Source organism: Cajanus cajan, chromosome 3 (assembly GCF_000230855.2).
Source record: "Cajanus cajan strain Asha chromosome 3, NIPB_CcT2T_4, whole genome shotgun sequence".
Taxonomy (NCBI): Eukaryota; Viridiplantae; Streptophyta; class Magnoliopsida; order Fabales; family Fabaceae; genus Cajanus; species Cajanus cajan.
Genome location: NC_138519.1, coordinates 27,343,167 through 27,359,243, shown reverse-complemented (window position 1 = coordinate 27,359,243; position 16,077 = coordinate 27,343,167).

Genomic DNA, 16,077 nt, shown 5'->3' with positions numbered 1-16,077 from the left:
ATGATTATGACTTGGGTGAAGATGAAATGGTGAAACTAGAGAACTGATATGGATACCGAGTGTACATTATGCTTAGGTACCTGATCTTTAGAATTGATCATAGAAGAGTTTGAATTGGTTGTAGATAGAGTAGTAAAATTAGTGATCTGATATGTGTATCTAATGCTTAGGTGTTGATGTTGTGGCAAATATCTGGATTACAATGATAACCAAATTATTATTTTGATGATTTAAGGATTGAATTTGATTGCAGAATTTAGAAACTTATGCTTGATGTGTAAGATTACCCTAGTAGCATTGAATTATTTATGTTGGAAGTAACTATCAGATTAATAGATGAGATTAGAGGAACTAGGAGTTAGATCATTTATTAGTGACCCAAGTAAGCAAGAGATTAGAAAGGATACAGTTGGATGTTTAGTTATAAAACTTGAAAGGACATAAGAGTACTCTTAACATTTATTTAGGAGTTACTAAAATGTATCAGAGTGGCGCAGGGGAAGCGTGATGGTCTAATATGGAAAGAGAAGTAGAGAACTTGAATCAAGGTATGGAGAGTGAGTTTAAATTTAGAGTGGATGGAGTTTTGAGATTTAAGGATAAGTTGGGCATTCCTAGTGTGCTAGAATTTAATAAAGCAATCCTAGAAGAAGGTCATAAGAGTATCTTTAGTATCCATTCAGAAACTACTAAGATGTACCAAAATCTTAAGAAGATATTTTGTGACCTAAGATGAAGAGAGGAGTAAAGCAATTGTATATTTATGGTTAGCATACTAGAAGTTTTTAAGAATCTTGTAGCACTTAGATGCTCCATTTTGGAAGTAAGATGGTGAATAGATAGACCCTAGTGGAAGATTTGTCTAAGACGCTTAAGAAATTGATTTTGTTTGTGTTTAAGTGGATAAATTCGTCAAGATCTTTCCCTAAGCAAATCCTTTGAGGAAATTGATAAAAGTTGTACATCAACAAGGTAGTGATGTTGCATAAGAATTAGAAGTAAGAATGCGAAGAGTTTACCATTGCAAAAATTTCGGGGACGAAATTTCTAAAAGGAGGGGAGAATTGTAACATCCCAAATTTTATTCAATGAAAAGAAATATTTTTTTATGTATTTATTATGTGAATAAGTATTTTATTTATGTATTTTACTATTTACGTATACGTATTTTACTATTTATGTATACATATTTTTACTATTTATGTATACGTATTTTACTATTTACGAATACGTATGTATGAATAATATTTTACTATGCAATTGCACAGTGAAGGGCGGCTGAAACGTGGGCTGCGGATTCTTTACGTTTCAAAATTTTAATTAATTTGAATATAATAATGAATAGTGCATAGTGCACAGTAATTTATAATATTATTTTAATGAATAGTGCATAGTGCATAGTAACTTCAAAAATTCTATAAATAGGGGCCTAAGGTTTTGAAAATTTAGAATTCTAGAGAGAAGGAAATTCTGGAGAAATAGAGAGAGAAAGTAAAAGAGAGAGAAGGAGAAAGAAAATGAGGTTCTGCTCTATTGTAATTATGTTGGGGTAGAAGGCAGAATCTCTTCCTCTTTCTCCTTAAACAAGGCACTATGAGGGCAGAATCTCTTCCTCTCTCTATTTCTCCAGAATTTCCTTCTCTCTAGAATTCTAAATTTTCAAAACCTTAGGCCCCTATTTATAGAATTTTTGAAGTTACTATGCATTATGCACTATTCATTAATATAATATTATAAATTACTGTGCACTATGCACTATTCATTATTATATTCAAATTAATTAAAATTTTGAAACGTAAAGAATCCGCAGCCCACGTTTCAGCCGCCCTTCACTGTGCAATTGCATAGTAAAATACTATTCATACATACGTATTCGTAAATAGTAAAATACGTATACATAAATAGTAAAAATATGTATACATAAATAGTAAAATACGTATACGTAAATAGTAAAATACATAAATAAAATACTTATTCACATAATAAATACATAAAAAAAATATTTCTTTTCATTGAATAAAATTTGGGATGTTACAATTCTCCCCTCCTTTTAGAAATTTCGTCCCCGAAATTTTTGCAATGGTAAACTCTTCGCATTCTTACTTCTAATTCTTATGCAACATCACTACCTTGTTGATGTACAACTTTTATCAATTTCCTCAAAGGATTTGCTTAGGGAAAGATCTTGACGAATTTATCCACTTAAACACAAACAAAATCAATTTCTTAAGCGTCTTAGACAAATCTTCCACTAGGGTCTATCTATTCACCATCTTACTTCCAAAATGGAGCATCTAAGTGCTACAAGATTCTTAAAAACTTCTAGTATGCTAACCATAAATATACAATTGCTTTACTCCTCTCTTCATCTTAGGTCACAAAATATCTTCTTAAGATTTTGGTACATCTTAGTAGTTTCTGAATGGATACTAAAGATACTCTTATGACCTTCTTCTAGGATTGCTTTATTAAATTCTAGCACACTAGGAATGCCCAACTTATCCTTAAATCTCAAAACTCCATCCACTCTAAATTTAAACTCACTCTCCATACCTTGATTCAAGTTCTCTACTTCTCTTTCCATATTAGACCATCACGCTTCCCCTGCGCCACTCTGATACATTTTAGTAACTCCTAAATAAATGTTAAGAGTACTCTTATGTCCTTTCAAGTTTTATAACTAAACATCCAACTGTATCCTTTCTAATCTCTTGCTTACTTGGGTCACTAATAAAGGATCTAACTCCTAGTTCCTCTAATCTCATCTATTAATCTGATAGTTACTTCCAACATAAATAATTCAATGCTACTAGGGTAATCTTACACATCAAGCATAAGTTTCTAAATTCTGCAATCAAATTCAATCCTTAAATCATCAAAATAATAATTTGGTTATCATTGTAATCCAGATATTTGCCACAACATCAACACCTAAGCATTAGATACACATATCAGATCACTAATTTTACTACTCTATCTACAACCAATTCAAACTCTTCTATGATCAATTCTAAAGATCAGGTACCTAAGCATAATGTACACTCGGTATCCATATCAGTTCTCTAGTTTCACCATTTCATCTTCACCCAAGTCATAATCATATCCATCACCTTAACCTATAGCCTTATAACTTGTTACCAAAATAAATCAACTAATTATGCTCCTATAATTTTCTTCAACAATCCATTCGTTATTCATACTTAATCTCACAATACTAGAAGTAACCTTATAATCCAAACTTAAATTTCTAATTTGAGCCAAAAAGATTCATCTCTCTAATCATAATGAAAGATAAAGATTTCCTCAAAACATCAATCACCACAATGGCTTTAGCCAAATAATAAGATCAAAATTTTACTCCTTAAGAAATTTCAACTATTTCTTTTATCTCGTATTCAACCCCTTTGGTCAAAAGATATTTAAGGTTCTTATGATCACTAAATACCTCAACCATAGAATCATATAGTTAGTGTCTCCAAATCTTAGTATAAATGACAAAGTCGCTAACAAGGTTATGGGTAAGGTAATTTCTCTCATGAATTTTCAATTTCTTAGAAACATAAGCTACTATCTTTTCTTCTTGCCACAATATTCTTCCTAAACCTATTTTCAGAGACATATTTATATATCACAATAATCTTACTAAAATCTAGTAATATTAACACTAGTCAATCTTTCCTTAAGAGTTTGAAAACTACTTTCTCAATTGTTATCCTATACTAATGTAACTCCTTTCTAGTCAATTCAGTCAAAGGTAATAGTAAGTAATTCAAAGAAGTAAGCAACGAAATGATTTGGGTAGTTAAAAATATACATAGGTTCAAGAATTCCTGATATAGATTATCCTTACGGTTGATTCCAAGGGTAGGCAAGAAACAACCTAGTGAACTGAAACATCTTAATAACCAAAGAAACGAAGGCAAAAGCAATTTTTATAGTGAGAGCAGTTTAAACCATGAACAGCTGTTAAAAAAAAAAAAATTACTCACTGAATTTTCATATAAACTATCAAACAAGACTCCTGATTTTACTAATTGACTCAAGTATCTCTCACTTAAGCACAACTTAGGTAAATCTTCCTCCGCAAGAAATTTCATGGTCTAAAATACTCACCTCATACAATCCAAATTCATACTTAGACAATCTAGTTTAAATCTATACCCTAATATGATCATCTCACATCCTAAGGTCAAAAACATTTTATTATCACAACCCTCCACTGATTGATCCATAAAGTCATCTATTCTTATTTCTACATACATGTATATCAAATCATATTAGAATACCTTTTTCATAAATATCATTCCTAAGCATGTATGAATTGATCATTGCTTACATCCTATAGCATGTACAAGAACCAACTTTTACTACTTTGCATTATATCATTTTAATCGACCTATCAAATACAAAACCTTAAAATATCATATTTAAATATATTTTTATGCCTAACAACTCAAAATATCATGATAGCATATATCTACCTGACACACAGAGTTGTATTCGTCCAAATGATTTCAAACCTATCTCAAACGAAAGTTAAGTGAATAAGCTACAACTCTTTATGAAGACATAAGATTTCCAAGAGATCATCTCTTTAGCTAAAGATTCAAATATCACCACTAATAAATTCAGTGCTTACTAAATTTCTAATCACCAAGGCAGTCATAACTTGAAGTTCTAGATTTTTGTTTCATCTTATCCTAGTTCTATTGAAAAGATAATATCTAAAGCCATATTCTTCATAAAGACCTCAAAATATAAATTTTGTCGATATAATACTCATACTATCATAACAAACTATAATGAAAATATTTTCGACACCAAATAGCAATAATGTATCAATATATCTAATGCCACAAAATACCTCAACTTTTTCCAAATTCACTACTTAATTTCTCATTCAAGTCTCTCCTTACTTTTCTCAATCAAAACAACTCACATGCTACCTAAACCATAAATAATTAACATACCAATAATAACACTTAAGGGAATTACCATCATTTCGATCTCTCACCAAAGAGACAACCACCTTTAGATTCAACCTGCTACAACTATAGATGTCAGAAACTTCACCAATCATAAACTCTTAGTACACTCAATATATCACCTCCCATCCAAGGTTCTAATAATTCGAGTTGGCTAACACTATCATGATTATCATTCCTCTGATTACAAACTAACTTAACAATCTCAAACTCAACAATATCAACACAAGACGAACATCATCATCATAGTACACAACAAACAAGACATAGTCAGAGTACACAACAGAGTCATGATAAGCACATAACACACACGGTTGATAAAATCGACTTGCTCTGATACCACTAAATGTGACACCCTCTACCCCAACATAATTACAATAGATATAAACCATCTATATATAAATTCTTTCTTAGTCTAATATAAAATAATTATCTCAAGTATCATTGGGTAAAAGATGCACATTCATAATTTTCAACTGTAAGTATCAAATTGTCAAGAAATAATAAAATAAAGATTATAGATTAATCCCAGTAAAGGTGGCAGAGCCTCCTAGTTAGGAATTAACTTATAATCTTTTAGTAAAATTATAATATGACAAAAATACACACTTTCAACATAAATAACATAAAAATTACAAAAGAAAAATAATAATAATTTAACAATAAGTCTAGCTAATCCCGATGTCACATCCTATCAGAGCGAAACCCAAACAGAAGCCTAAGCTTCACCACCAACATCCTCAGCCTCATGCTAATTATCTGCATCATAATTTAAATATACACAAAAATGACAAGGGAGTGAGAAACTTCTCACTCAGTTGCAGATATAGAAATAAAAGTTAAATAGCACACACACACGCAATATAATTCACATATATAATCAATCTCACATATATGCTTATGTATAATGATTTTCTTGACTTGACTCACTAATGTATGCATGTGGCGCCATACGGAAGTTGCAGAATTCATCACTGGTGACCCGAAGGCACACCTATACAATTGTCGGTGACCCTAAGGTACACCTATCATTGGTGTTCATACACCTCGTTAGCATATCGTGGGTGACCCAAAGGTACACCTTGTTAGTCGTGGGTATGCGGCCTCAGCGGCACACCTGGAGTAATATGTGCATATGATGCATGTCATACATTCACAGACTCAACCTTTAGCATGTTACACATATCATATTCATATTTCATAATTAAGAATTATTTCAATAATCCAATTTAATAGTCCAATAGTCCAACAGTCCAAACAGTCCAACAGTCCAAACAGTCCAACAGTCCAACAGTCCAACAATCCAACAGTCCAGAGGTTGCTTAGGTATCATATTTTTCAATAATAATATATTAAGATCTTTTAAGTAAAGTAGGAAGCTTAAAAGGTAATATAAGATAATAAGGAGGCTCAGCCTTCCATTTAAATAATAGATTACAAATTTATAAATACTTAGGAGGCTTAGCCTTCCATTCAAATAACAGATTCTAATATGTAAATAAATAAGATATAAAACAAAACACATCAATAATACATATTCAAAGAAATAAACAACAGGCAAGGGATCGGGAGCCAATCCAACAAACAAACTATTTAACAATTATTCCCACACCCCCAAGCGAGGTTTCCCACTCCCCCCCCTTACCTGGGTTTACAGAAATTTGGGCAGAAACTCCTCTCTTCTTTCCTTAAAAGGAATCGGAATTAGGGCAGAATCTCTTCCTCTTTCTCCTTAAACAAGGCACTAGAGCAGAACCTCCTTTTCTTTCTCCTTCTCTCTCTCTTACTTTCTCTCTCTATTTCTCCAGAATTTCCTTCTCTCTAGAATTCTAAATTTTCAAAACCTTAGGCCCCTATTTATAGAATTTTTGAAGTTACTATGCACTATGCACTATTCATTAAAATAATATTATAAATTACTATGCACTATGCACTATTCATTATTATATTCAAATTAATTAAAATTTTGAAACGTAAAGAATCCGCAGCCCACGTTTCAGCCGCCCTTCACTGTGCAATTGCATAGTAAAATACTATTCATACATACGTATTCGTAAATAGTAAAATACGTATACATAAATAGTAAAAATATGTATACATAAATAGTAAAATACGTATACGTAAATAGTAAAATACATAAATAAAATACTTATTCACATAATAAATACATAAAAAAATATTTCTTTTCATTGAATAAAATTTGGGATGTTACAATAATGTAAATACTTAAGCGAACAGAGTAAAAAATACATACATTGGCAATGCAAATCATCGTCCAACTTACACAATGATCAAGTTACAATTTAAAATATTGAACTTGAACAAACTACAACTACGTGATTAAAAGAAGAAAATTACACTAATCCTACTCCTAAAAAGAGAAAATAAATGTGGCCGAGAAATGGTCATACCCAGAAACAATTATTTGCACGAAAGCCATATGCACAGGCGGAGAGTGCTTGAGAGTTTCAAGTATAGTGTTTTCTGACCCCTGTAAATGACTACACTTCTCATATTTATAGAGCCAGTTGAGAGCGGTTAATTTCATGTATGTGTTGTTATGGGGAATAACCGCTATCCACTATGCTTGCTACGTGGGTTTAGGATGTAACTTCTCGTAACCGTTCATCCCACGTTCTTTGTTTCTTCGACTAAGTTTTGGTAACTGCCTCAATATAATTGTTTAACTGCCCAGAGAATCTTTCATCTCTTATGTTTTTTCGACCAATTCTCGAGTTCGTATATTCAGGGCCTCTAATACTTTCTTGGTAGGTACCAATTTGTTTGTCTTTCTTTCGAGTAGGTTCAACGGTGTAACTTTCGAGTAATATAGCTTCCGAGTGATCCTAACAAGTGTCCCCCTAGGAATTCAGCCTTGAGCACACTGTGATCAAAAAGGACTGAATTCCTATCGAGAATTTCCCTTGATGTTCCTTCGAATTTTGCTTGTTTTTTTGGTAAATGGTACTACTTCGATGAAAACCTATTTCTGACCACCTATTTAATGCATTGTACCATTTGATGTGATATTGATTGCTCTGACGGCGCATGCTTCCGTTTCCCCATAGGTTTGTCCGAAAAAAAGTTTTAGCGGCTGATTTGAATTGATGTGATTTAATATTTGAATTGAATAAACATGGACCCATTTTGACCTAAGGCCCATTTTCCTTGTTTAAGACTCTTTTTTACCCTAGGGTAAAATCATCTTCACCACTCCAATTCCTTTGCGCACAAGTTTCCCCTGTCTTTTCTCTGCATTCTCTGGTTTCTTGCTCACCATTCACAATCCTTCTTTGCTCTTCACTACCATCATGGCCACTTCTGCTGCGTCCACCTCTGCCGCCGTAGCCTCAGTGGTTTCCCCCACCATGGCCTCTGCATCATCTCCTACAATGGCCTCTGCGTCATCTCCTACAATGGCCACTGCGTCGTCAACACAAACTCTTCCTCTGCTAACAACTAATGCTACAGTCTGCACCGTGAAGGATGGTGATGATACTTTCGTCCCTATCCTAGGCATGGAGGAAGCAAACCTTAAGATTTTTCAGTCTCAGGTACTTCTTCCATTCACCCTTGCAGATGGTACTACTCATGCTTTTTTAGGCCCGTTTATGGGTCAGAATAAGAAAAAATTTGGAAATACATTGTTATCTGAGGATTCTTCTACATTACCCTTCATTCATTCCTCACAAATAGACCTGTCCCTATTCGGAGATACTACTAAGATTTTTAAGGCTTTTTCCCCCACCAAAGATAGGCAGTTGCAATGGTTGATACGCGTACAAAGTGCAATGAGTTCTTCATAGGTAGAAACTGGTTTATTCGAATTCGTCCAACTTGCAAAATTTGATCTACACCTCTTCGACCCCCAAATGCTCCTTTCTGCCATTTTTTTTTCTGGAATAGAGAGACTCGAGCTTTCGAGTTCCCCTGTGGTTTCGTATGTCCCACTCTGTTGGATATTGCAGCAATTACTGGCCTGGCCCCTATAAGAGATAAGTTTTATCCTGATGCCTTCGAAGAGGAGATTTAAATCAAGGAAACTTCCATCTCTTGGGACAAGAAGACTTATCTAGCTTTTATCAACGCTCATATAGGAAAACTAGGTACCCCCATTTCGACTTCCGAGCATATTGCATTTTTAATGTACTGGTTATCTGCTTGTGTCTTTTGTACTCCCTCTCTTCAGGTTCCGAAATACTATTACATTCTGGCTCAAGCCTTGCACTTGAAAAAGAAAATTTGCTTGAGCAAACTTTTATTAGCTTTCCTATACATCTGTCTCGATGAAGCCTCGGAAAGCCTTTTTCGAGAATCTGGCCCTCGAAATCTCTCTGGACCGTTATGTCTGCTACAGTTATGGCTTAACACAATTTTGGAGAAGAAGCTTTCTCTCACTTCGTCTTTCGCTCCAGTGTGTGAACTTGAAGGAGCCCGTCTGACCATGCTTACTCCTCGAAAGCGTTCAATCAACAACTTCGCGAAATACATTGACGCGATTCTCAGTTTTGGTCAGTTCAGCGAGGACTTGGCCCCTTTCATACGTACTTCCCTGATAGGTCCTTCTTAGCTTCGACAAAATAATCAAGTTGGGAATATGGCACCGGATTCCATCGAGATGTGGTTTGGGTTCTTATCCTGGGACGTGATAATATCTGGCATGCGACAAAAAGATGTTAGGATTTACCCCTACCAACCTCAACTTTTTGCCTGACAATTTGGACTTTGTCAGATGAAACCTCTTCCCCTTCGACCCAAAGAAAGCATAGATGCTGATATTTGTGTTGAGAAAGGGAATTACAAAGAAGTCTTGGATTTTATTCTGCATCCTGAGAAACAACTCAGCTTCACACCTTGCTCTTTTTCTCCTTCTTTCTTAGTTTCTAAATGTTTTCTTCGTTGGTGGTGTGAGTACTATGTTGACAAAATTCTCGACTTTGATGATTTTTTGAGGAAGCTGATTAATTCTCCCCTTTCTTCGCAGGGCCCGAAACAATCAGATACTTACAAGAACCAAACTATTATTTATCAATTCGAGCAATTTTTTTAAAGTTTTTTATCGACCTGACAATATTGGTCGAACCATCTTTGATGCATCTGTCTCTTTATCAAAAATGGTACAAAGGAACATCTTCTCGAAAAAGGTAATTAATCCTCGAGGAAAAATTGATTTTGAAAAATTTTGTCCTAAAAACATTCCTTCTCTTCCAAATGCTCGATTTGGTTTACTTAAACATTTATCTCGTCCTCCTTGGGTGAAGACACTCGATCCGTTTTACCTTGAGCGCAAAGAGATTCTTGTAAAGGATCGAGTTACCTATGCGAGATGTTCCGTGTACGATTTTCCTCGAAGGAGATGGTGACCATTGTGTTGGGTCGATAATACCAACCCTCCTCCTGGTAAATGACCTTAACTAAAAAATATTGTCGAATTCCATTTTATACTCATCTCATCCCTAACTTGTGTTATGTAGTTGCTATCCCTCAACGTGTTCCTCAACATGTTGAAGAGACTCCCAACTGGGAGAGTGATGAGGATGATAAGGGGTCTTCACTGAAGTCTCGAAAGAGAAAGACGACTTCTGACAAGGTTTCCCTACGCTCTAAGGTACAACTCTTTTCGATCTACCCCTTCGATCGAACTTTTGGTTCTACTTCTCATTACCTTCTCTAACTCCTCTCCTATTTTCAGAGTCTTGAACCTCGAAAAAACAAAAGGCCGATTGAACAAGTGCCAAGACTGTGAGTAATTCATATTTGCCCTTACATTTTCTCTTTTCTCACTCTTTATTTTTAGGATTCGACCATAAGAAAAAAAAATTCCCTTTTTTTTTATTTTTAGGTTTCGACCACGAAAAAACCAGATAAAGGGAAAGAAAAGTTAGCGATTCCTCTCTCTAAGAAGACTCAGAAGCCTGCTGTCGAGAAACTTCTCAAGGATGCTATGAAATCGGTCCCCAAGGTATTTTAACTTTTACTTCAACTTTTCTGAGATCCTTGCTCATTACAAGATGTCGAGATAATTCAAGTCGACTCTTCCCGGGAAATGTCCATAGATATTCCTCCTGTTACTGGAAAATCTCAACAGGTTCGACTTTTGCTCATGTTTTCTTTTCTATACTTTTTACTTTGTCCTTAACTTAACTACACCATTTTTTGCAATTGGTCATTCCTCAATCGAACATTGTCGAGATAGCCTCGAAGCTGGCCTCGATAGAGATCCCCCCTAAGCTAATGAGGAGAAGGTGCCCTTATCGGAGCCCCTAGTGAACACAGAAACTCCACACCAGTCCTCACAAGATGAAGCTCCTTCTTTCGAGCTTAAGCCTCCTTTTAGTCCAAATAAAGGTATATTTCTTCTTCGAAATTCTATCAATCATTCACAAAGGACTATGTTTTCTTACATCCCTTTTCTTTCTATGTAGATTTAACTGAATCTCCTAAGCTTTTTACTACTTCTCCTTCGACCCAAGGTGGTGTCGAATCTTCAGTACCAGCACTTTCCTCGATCCCTTCAATTGATTTAGACTTCATTAGTTTTTTCAATGAAGATGATGAAGAGGTCAATGATATTTTTGATGTCCTTGACAATTGGACAAGTGGTCCCTCTATCTTGGAGAAGGTTCCTGAGCCAGTCTCTCAATCAACTCCTACTTTTCAACCTCTGCTAAAATCTTTTCGGTCGAAGGCATATGTGGACGACCTCGATCAAGCTTTTCTTGTACCCGAATTCAAAATTGAAGTTGGGCAGATGGTAGATGACTTGCTGGCTTATTCAGACCTTCCTCCTGAGATTCATCTCGAGCTTCAAGAATTTATCAAGCCATTCACCCTCGCCTGGGAACTCAGGAGCAAATGGTCTACAACATTCCAAGAAGTGGCCCAAGTTGAAGTCGAGAGTGAGGAAGACCGTGCCAAACTCAAGAATCTTCGATAGGAGTTGCTTTCCCTCAGGAAATCAACTGAAGAAATGATTCCTGCCTTGAAGAAACTACAACAGGAAGAAGGAGATGTCGAAAAATCCATTGAAACTCTGCAACATGAGTTGAATAACATTCACTCGAAAAAAGATACTTTGAAAACTCAAAGTCAAGAAGTTATTCAACGTCAAAAGAGTCTCAAAAAGGAAGGCAAAGTGATTTCTTCCAAGCTTGCAAAGACCTTGGATAAAGCTTATCATGCCTTTAAATATTTTAAGTCCAAGTTTTGTAATAATTAAATTCCCGAACCCTAATTTTTAATTTTTCTTAGGTTTATATTGGATGTATGCTTTAACATTCTGACCTTTTATAAAAGTAATTCAAGTATTTCTCATTTATCACTTTGCTTGCTGCATTCGAATTTATTCCTTTAATCACGTATGCGTTTTTCGAATATACTTGTTCGATTATAAAGGGACCTTCCCAATTATAAGACCACTTTCCTAAGTGTCAAGATTTTTGATCCATGGGAAGAATCGCTTTTAACACTAAGTCTCCAACTCAAAAACTGCGCACTTTGACTCTTTTGTTGTATGTTTTCTCGATTCTTTCTTTTTGTTGAATAAGATTTTGTAATGCTACCAACCTTTCTTCCTCTAAAGATACCAACTCGTCATACATTGAATTCCAATAATCCTCGATAGGCAAGTCATTTTGCTTCTGTACATGGATTGATTGTAAATTAATATCTATAGGAAGAATAGCTTCATGCCCATACACCAGTTTGTATGGGGTAGTTTTTGTGGCATCTCTTGGTGAATTTCTATAAGCCCATAACACTTTAACAAGTTTTTCATGCCAGTTTCGAGGCTTGCTCGAGATATGCTTCTTAATCATACTGATAGTAAGTTTGTTAGCAGCCTCTACTTGTCCATTTGCTTGTACATAGTACGGTGTCGAAGTTATTAACTTAATTCCCCGTGATTGAGCATATTGAGAAACTTTTCGACCCGTAAAAACTGTGCCTTGATCAGTGGTAATTCTTTTAGGAATTCCAAACCTTGTTATAATATGACCTTCGACAAAATCAATTATGTCTTTTTGCTCGACCTCCTTCAAAGGAATTACCTCAACCCATTTTGTGAAATAATTTATGGCAACTAATATATATTTATGATTTTTCGAGGAGGGTGGATGAATTTGCCCTATTATATCAATTTCCCAACCTTGACATGGCCAAGGTTTAATAATCGAATGTAATTCACTTGCTGGTACCCTTTGTATTGGCCCATGTCTTTGACATTCCTAACAGCTTTTTGCGAATTTGATGCAATCTTTAATCATAGTTGGCCAATAAAAACCTTTTCTCGACAAGGTCCATTTCATTTTATCACCTGCTTGATGTGAACCACAAATGCCTTCATGTACTTCTACCATAGCTATGTAAATTTCGTGACTCCCAAGGCATTTGAACAAAATCTCATCGAAACCTCTTTTGTATAATTCATTATTTAGCATGACATAATTGAGGGCTTGGAGTTTGATTTTTCTTTCGACTTTCAAATTTGGATTTTGTAGGTACTCGACCAATTTTTTCCTCCAATCTTGCTGGCTTGGTGAGCTGACACTTAAACTCTCTAGATGACATACCAATTCATTCTCTGTATGAATCAGGGATTCGAGACATTCCTTACTTACTTTATACCCTGATGCCACCTGAGCCAACTCATTTGCAATTGTATTCGAGTGTCGAGAAACATGTTGTAATTCAACCTCATCGAATGTGTTTAGTAATTGAGCAGCTCGAGTCTTGAATTTGATTAGCTTTTCATTTAAACACTTATATTCCTCAATTAGTTGTTTGATGACGAGTTGTGAGTCTCCTCGAATTACCACATTTTTAGCACTTAACTCTTTAAGGATCTCGAGTCCAGTAATGAGCGCTTAATATTCAGTTTCATTATTCGAGTATCCTTTATTTGTTTTTAATGACAATTTCGTTGGAGATCCTTCAGGGGAAATGATTAAAAAACATATCCCAGTGCCTAGTTCATGTTTCGAGCCATCGAAAAATAATTATCAAAGTTTGGTGGTTAAGTAATTTATTTCTTCAATTATTTTCGAATGATCCGCAAGAAAATCTACAATTACTTGTCCCTTTGTGGCTTTTAAAGGCTCGAAAGTTAATGAATATTCAGTTAACGCAAGTGCCCATTTTCCAATTTAAGAATGTAAGACAGGTTTACACAACATATACTTAATAACATTACTTCGACAAAATACTACAACATCACAAGGTCTAAGATAATACTTCAACTTTGTACAAGCAACATAAAGACTTAAACATAATTTCTCTAAAGGACTCTTCCGATGCCATTATCATCATCCTGCGCCAGCATGCCCGCAACGGTAGAATCGTTAGCTAAAATGTACAATTTCAATTGTTTTCCTTTAGAGGGTGGTGCAATTACTGGAGGATGAGGCAAATAAGCTTTAATTTCATCGAATGCTTTTTGGTGTTCTTCTTCCCATCGAAATTCCTCCTCTTTTTTCAAACACAATAGAGGAGAAAACACTTTAGTTTTGCCAAATAAATTCGATATGAATCTTCTAAGAAAGTTTACCTTACCTAAGAAAGATTGAAGTTCTTTCTTGTTCGATGGGGGTCTAGTTTCCATGATAGCTTTAATCTTATTTCTATCCACTTCGATTCCTTTCTGGTGTATGACAAATCCCAGAAATTCTCCTGTGGTAACACCAAAAGCACATTTTAGTGGATTCATTTTTAGACCATGTTTCCTCATTCTCTCGAAAGATAATTTTAAATGGCATAAGTGTTCCTCTTTTCGTTTTGACCCAACAATTATATCATCAATATACACTTGTACAAACTTACCAATTAAATCATGGAATATTAAATTCATTGCCCTATGATACGTGGCACCTGCATTCTTCAATCCGAATGGCATCATCACCCATTCATACACGCCTAAAGCACCTGAACATCGAAAAGCAGTTTTCGATACATCATTAGCTGCAATATAAATTTGGTTATATCCAGAATAACCATCGAGTAAACTCATAATTTTGTTACCTGCAGCAGCATCTATCATAGTCTCAACAATAGGCATAGGATACTCATCCTTGGGGGTAGCTGTGTTGAGATCTCGAAAATCAATGCATACCCTGAGTTTTCCATTCTTTTTGATAATGGGAACAATATTCGATATCCATTCAGCATATCTCGAGATCCTGATGAACTTGGCTTTCAATAACCTCTCAATTTCTTCTTTTATCTTTTCGATCACCTTAGGAGCGAACCTTCGAGGACTTTGCTTAACTGGTTTCTTTCCCGGAATCATAGGTAATCTATGCTATACTAACTCCCGATCTAATCCTGGCATTTCATCATAATCTCATGCAAAGCAATCTTTGTATTCGTGTAACACTCGAATTAATTCCTCCCTTAGCTTTCCTTGCAAGAGTTTGCTAATATAAGTAACCTTCCTATTTTCGACAGTCCCCAAATTGATTTCTTCGAGTGGGTCCTGAGATTCTAACTTGTGTTCTTCATTAATTGCCCTTTCGAATCCCAATGGTGAATCGTTGAAAATACAATCCAACCTTAGTTCTGACTCTTGCTTTTTGTCTGCTTTCAAAGTCTCGACCTCTTGGTCCATTCGATGATCTTTCTCAGTTTTTTGTTTTTGTTTTTCTTTTCCGACCTCTCAGTCCATTCGCTCTTTCTCTATTTTTTTGTTTTTCTGTTTCTTTTTCGACCTCTTGGTCCATTCGATCTTTCTCTGTTTTTTGTTTTTCTTTTCCTTTGGCCAAAGTGGCCATATTGCTTTCACCATCTCTACGTTTCTTTGACATCTCTTCTTTGTCTTTACCTTCTTCGGCCATGTTGGCCGTTTGATCGGCCATGTAGGCCGACATTCGAGCTAAAAAGCTCGAATAAGGATCTTGATCCTTCATTCTTCTATTGGAGTCGATTCTTTCTCGGCTCGAATAACAAACCCTCTTTTCACGTCCCAACAAAATATTTTCCTGACACCTTCTTCATCCATGATACCAGCATTATGCGCATCGAAAGGTCTCGTTTTCGTAAATGCAGTCAGTTGTTGATCTGCGAAGTACATGCCTACCTCATACTCTTTATAATCAGCATC